The following is a 6,754-nucleotide window of genomic DNA, read 5'->3' as shown; positions in this document are numbered from 1 at the left end:
GGATTTTAATGGCGAATATGATGAATCACAGTTACCATGGAGACTTCTTCCAGCTTTTATTGTGTATTTATTGAGCACATATGCTTGTCTTTTGTCGGTGAACTGGGCTCTGCGGTGGACTGTTGTGTGTCTCTTAGGATAAACACGACTAAGGCTTCATAATATCATCACACATACCTGTTTCAAACATAGGACCTGTGTTTTGTTTCCATGCATGAAGTTAAATGACGGACTAACACAGTGTCTGGTTCATTCTGAGGACATTTCAACATGTTTTTAACAGGGTGAAAGGGATTTTTCACTTAAATCTAACACTACATAAAAAGTAAAAATGCATAAAAACTGATATTTTCCATAAACATTGTCTGGCCTCAGACAGTTGTAATCATGAAAAGAAATCCACCTCTAATCACTGAAAAATTCATTTTTGGGCTGTTTTTTTAAAGAAATTATTGTACGTCACAGAAACCGGCCTGTAAAGGGTTAATTAATTAATTTTATGGTTTGAAATTAACAGTCATTGTAGGAGAGAAGTTAAATGACATAACAAAAAAAAAATGATCTCAAAATATAAAACCATTAAAAAGATATGGCTCACCAACGTGCAGGGTGAAAGGGTGCTAATTTTTAACAGTCTGTAAGGGTTAATCAAATCAATCATTTCTCATTAGACACTGATCTAAAAAGTCTAGAAATTATGACCAGAAGAGATGGTGAAGATCTTCTGGAGCCTGTTTACTTTATATCAATGCATTTATTTTTATTTTTATATACAAAAATACAAATACAAAAATTGAATAGACAATCACAAACACATGTATTGTTGACCATATATATATACACACACACACACACATGGCTACTGAGGTCTCAAAGGGAACCCCAGAAAAACATTTACAAATGCTCATTATTTACTCTTTGTTTATTTATACTTTTATATATTGCTACATGGCCCTACTATGGTTGTTTTGTTTTGTCCCAATGTAGTTACAATAACTGTGGTTTGTCCTTGTTTGTACTATTGTTTTTGTCTTTTGGTTTGTTTGTTTGTTTTGTTTGTTTATTTGTCTGTTTGTTTTTCTATATTGTTGAGAACATGTTTGTCTGTTGAATCTATGTTTGTCTATATGTTTCGACCCCCTCGAAAACGAGATGATACATCTCAAGGGGTTTTATCCAAATAAACAAATTGCTCTTCCCCTGGCACAACAGTATTGATATGTAGGGACATAAGTGTTAATAAAGTTTAAAAAAATAAAAAAGTTGATTACCAGCTGTGTGGACCTGCTACTGATTCCACACACACAACCCATCAGGACAGTCCTAGCTACAAATACCAATCGCCAATTACAAGAAAGGGTGTTGTTTAATTTCTTAATTCTTCTGTCTTTCATTGTGTTACTGAGATAGGCTCTAACTCTAGACCTCTAGACCTCAAGGTACAGTATTATATCGAGCTATGAAGGAGTGGAATGCCCTTCCGAATTATGTTATACAACAAAGAAACATGGTTAGTTTTAAAATGAAACTAAGAGATTATTATTTTGCTCGCAATTTTGACCATTAGTAGCCTATATTTGTAAATTGGGTCCTGGTATTCTTGTTGTGTAGTGATTCAATGTAGGAGCGGGTAACATATGTTAAGTGTTTGTCTTGGATGTTTTGTTTTTGTATTGAGTATGTGTTTTCTGTATGTATTTTTTGTTTTATGTATTAATGTGTTGTGTGTTAATGGTTTGTATTTGTCATTTATTATGATGAAAAGACCCCAGGAAGAATAGCTGCTGCTGCGTGGCAAAAGCTAATGGGGATCTAAATAAACTAAACTAAACTAAACCTCTAGACCTCTAGATCTCTAGATCTCTAGATCTCTAGCTGGAAAAGGAGTCAAACTAGCTATCTAGTTTGTTCTCATGATGCTAGAAGAGGTTGAGGGGTCTGTCGGTCCCTGAACACCAGGATCCTCTCATGATCATCACTCCCCATTTTTTTTTTTTTTTGGGTATCATCTCGTTGTGGTGCAGTGGAGTTGTTCCTTGCCTGTCAACGCAGTGGTCGCGAGATCGAGACCATGCACAGTTTTCATCATCATCATCATCATCATCATCCTGCTCCAAAACAATCTGATCAACAAAGACCAACCAAACATGTCAATGAAGGAGACTGTCAACACAGCTGACAGCTTTTGTTATGTATGTTGTTGTGCAGCCGTACGAGTCAGTACAAGTTCCAACACATCTCATCTCATCTCATCTTAGATCTGGTGCTGGTGTAGTGGATCTCGTTTTGGCTTTGGACTCAAGAGATTGTTGGTTCGAGTCCTGGTGTTGGCTTCTTGGTTTTCTCCTTAAGTTGCTGCTTTGATGATGTCAGATACACTATGACCGATGTCTCTCTCACACAGATTAATGGTTGAGTGGGTTACGCTGCTGCTTTGCGTGCAGCAGGCCATGGGTTTGATCCTGAGAGCAGACAGTGAGAAGTTGTCTCCTTAAGTTTCTTTGTAGCTGCTCTGACGATGTCAAATACACTATGACCAGTAAATTGTCTTGGGCTCGGTGGTCGAGTGTGTTGCGTTACAGCTTTGGGTAGCGAAGATCATGGGTTCGAGCCCAAGTGGCTTCTTGGTTTCCTCCTTAAGTTTCTTTGTAGCTGCGTTGACGATGTCAAATACACTACGACCAGCAACTATGTCACACCGATTAATGGTACAGTGGGTTGCGCTGCCGCTTTGGGTGCAGCAGACAACGGGTTCAAGCCCCAGGGAGGACAGTGAGAGGTTTTCTCTTTAAGTTTCTTTGTAGCTGCTCTGACGATGTCAAATACACTATGACCAGTGAATTGTCTCGGGCTCGGTGGTCGAGTGTGTTGCGTTACCGCTTTGGGTAGCGAAGATCACGGGTTCGAGCCCCAGTGGGAGCAGTCCCCTCCCCTCCCCAACGGTGGGACAGAAGAAGGCCGGACAAGGGCGTTACCAACTAATGACCGGCCCCTACCGGTCACGACCTGACTCGACCCGACCTGACCGGCCCCTACCGGGCCTGACCCGACCCGACCGGATCCGACTGGTCCCAACCCGACTTATGTGTCGTTCGTCTCGTTCGTCTCTGTGTTGTGTTGTGTTGTTCGTCCGTCTGTATGAATGCGTGAATGAATGTGATTAAATAGGTCCTAAATAGGAACTAAAAGTAGAATTGACTACATAAAAGTAGAAAAATAAAAGTAATAATAAGTAACTAAAAGTAAGTAGTAAATAAAAATAAACTAAAGTAAGAACTATTATTAACTATTACTGTATTTTTAAGTAATAAAGTCAATAAAATCCCACTTATTTACTCACTTCTGATACATGACTCCAACCGGCGTTCTTCCTTTCTCTCTGTCCCCCCTGAGGATCGAACCCATGGTCTGCTACATCCAAAGCGGTAGCAGTACCCACTATACCATTAATCGGTGTGACAGAGACAATGGTCTTAGTGTATTTGACATCGTCAAAGCAGCACATACAAAGAAACTTAAGGAGAAAACCTCTCTCTGTCCCCCTTGAGGATTGAACCCGTGGTCTGCTGCACCCAAAGCTGTAACGCAAACCACTGTACCATTAATCGGTGTGACATAGTCACTGGTCGTAGTGTATTTGACATCGTCAACGCAGCTACAAAGAAACTTAAGGAGGAGACCAAGAAGCCACTTGGGCTCGAACCCGTGATCTTCGCTACCCAAAGCGGTAACGTAACCCACTCGACCACCGAGTCCGAGACAAGCCACTGGTCATAGTGTATTTGACATCGTCAGAGCAGCTACAAAGAAATTTAGAGAGAAAACTTCTCACCGCCAGCTCTTGGGATCGTACCCGTGGTCTGCTGTATGCAAAGCAGCAGCACAACCCACTCAACCATTAATCGGGGTGACATAATCAGTGGTCGTAGTGTATCTGACATCGTCAAAGCAGCTACAAAGACACTTAAGGAGAAAAGTTCTCACTGCGTCACTGTCCCCCCTGGGATCGAACTCATGGTCTGCTGCACCCAAAGCAGCAGCGCAAACCACTCAACCATTAAACGGTGTGAGATAGTCATTAGTCGTAGTGTATCTGTATCGTCAAAGCAGCACATACAAAGAAACTTCAGGAGAAAACCAAGAAGCCAACACCAGGACTCGAACCAACAATCTCTTGAGTCCAAAGCCAAAACGAGATCCACTACACCAGCACCAGATCTAAGATGAGATGAGATGAGATGTGTTGGAACTTGTACTGACTCGTACGGCTGCACAACAACATCCATAACAAAAGTTGTCAGCTGTGTTGACAGTCTCCTTCATTGACATGTTTGGTTGGTCTTTGTTGATCAGATTGTTTTGGAGCAGGATGATGATGATGATGTTGATGATGATGAAAACTGTGCATGGTCTCGATCTCGCGACCACTGCGTTGACAGGCAAGGAACAACTCCATTGCACCACGACGAGATGATACAAAAAAAAAAAAAAAAAATGGGGAGTGATGATCGTGAGAGGGTAAAGGTAAAGGTACTTTATTTGTCACATATACAGCTAGTAAGTAACACAATGAAAGACAGAAGAATTAAGAAATTAAACAACACCCTTTCTTGTAATTGGCGATTGGTATTTGTAGCTAGGACTGTCCTGATGGGTGGTGTGTGTGGAATCAGTAGCAGGTCCACACAGCTGGTAATCAACTTTTTTATTTTTTACTTTATTAACACTCATGTACATATCAATACTGTTGTGGCAGGGGAAGAGCAATATATAAAAGTATATACAAAGAGTAAATAATGAGCATTTGTAAATGTTTTTCTGGGGTTCCCTTTGAGACCTCAGTAGCCATGTGTGTATTCAGTAGGTTTATGTATGACCAGTTCATTGTAACTGTACATACTAATCTATTGGAGACCAGAGTCTGGTTGAGAACGACAGTCAACATATGGTCATTGTCCCCACCACTTTTCAAAGTAAACTGACGCCCTTGTTTTTATCTTTTAACTCACGGTGAGTTGGAGCGACGTTGACGCGTCTCAGGTGATCTTCAGGTGTGTTTACCTCACACAGGTGAACCAGGAAGTGAACCGGAAGTGGCTGCGGCGGCTTTAACGGCAGCGCCACCTGGCGGCGAGGAGGATAGATAGATAGATAGATAGATAGATAGATAGATAGATAGATAGATAGATAGATAGGGGGAGGAAGAAAGAAAGAAAGGTAAAAGACAGATAGGGATAGATAGAAAGAAAGAAGTAAAAAGACAAAGAAACGGGGTCGAAAGAAAGAAAGAAAGAGACAGACAGAGAGGGGGTAAAGAAGAAGATACAGGGGGGGGGAAGAAAGAAAGAAAGGTAAAAGACAGATAGGGGTAGATAGAAAGAAAGAAAAAGACAAAGCAAAAAGACAAAAGTAAAAAGACAAAGAAACAGGGTAGAAAGAAAGAAAGAGGGGCTAAAGAAAGAAAGAACTCGACGTTTGTTAGCCTAGCGCTCATAGTTCATTGTTTTGAATTGAAAAATGATAGATAGATAGATAGATAGATAGATAGATAGATAGATAGATAGATAGATAGATAGATAGATAGATAGATAGATAGATAGATAGATAGATAGATAGATAGATAGATAGCTTGTTTATCCTGTTACAGCGTCTGTCTGACGTCTGCCCGATTTCACGTGAATGCAACATAAAGAATACGTCCAATATGCAACCGCACCGCTAGATGGGGGGAATTCCTACATATTTAATTAATCAACCAATCAATCAATTTATTATTTAAAGTGTAAAATCACCATGGTACATGGTCTCAATACACAAAACAAACAAAACAAATAATAAAAAAACATTAGAAAAACACCAGAGGAAAAGATTTAACAGTTAAAAGTCCGTTTACAATAATAACAGCCAATAAAACAATAGTAAAACACCAGAGGAAAATGCTAAAATTAGTTAGTTTAATCCAAAATATTGGGTAAAAAGGTAAGTTTTAAGACGGGACTTAAAAATTGCGTGGATGTAGCCTAATTACTTAGCAGTTAGCATCATGATATCTGCGTTATTAGTTTCAGACAGTGGAGTTTAGTGTTATATTCAGTAAAAATGTAATTAAGTATTTGTGTATCATATAAATAATCCACCATCTTGTCTTCTTCCCATAGTGCATCTCTTCTAATGTAGGTAAATACTGTATGCGCTGTAAAAAATAAACGGTAGCCACTTGTCTTTCATTCACCAGTTATTTATTGTTTGCACACATTAATATTACAGTATATCACCAGTATATCAGACATATATGAGACTAATATCCACAACATATCAAAAGTAAAAGGATGAAAAAAACAAAACAAACAAACATCAGAGTTAAGAAAATAAGATCAATAACTATCAATAAATCAGCTGGAAAACCACGTGATTTTCTCGCACGGAAATATTCTTCACTGTCACCATGACAACAGTTACAGTACGAAGATCCATAGATTAGACAGGGCTGTAATCGATCAGCAGAGTTAAAGGAGAAACAGAATCTGACCTGGAGTCAGATTATTGAAAAGCTGCGAAATGATAATAATGAATATATTAATTAATTAATTAGTGTGTTAACTTGATACTGAACATGAAAAAAAATTCAAAATAAAATACCATACCGTGAGAAAACCAAGATTTATGAATGAAATGACTGAATCAGTGATGATTTGGATGTGAATTAATTTGAAGTGTTTATGAATAGAAATGCAGCTTTAATCCTCTTCACATG

The sequence above is a fragment of the Trachurus japonicus genome, chromosome 2 (genome assembly GCF_045865225.1).
Source record: "Trachurus japonicus isolate A0001 chromosome 2, Traja_1.0".
Classification (NCBI taxonomy): Eukaryota; Metazoa; Chordata; class Actinopteri; order Carangiformes; family Carangidae; genus Trachurus; species Trachurus japonicus.
Note: the sequence above shows the minus strand (reverse complement) of the source record.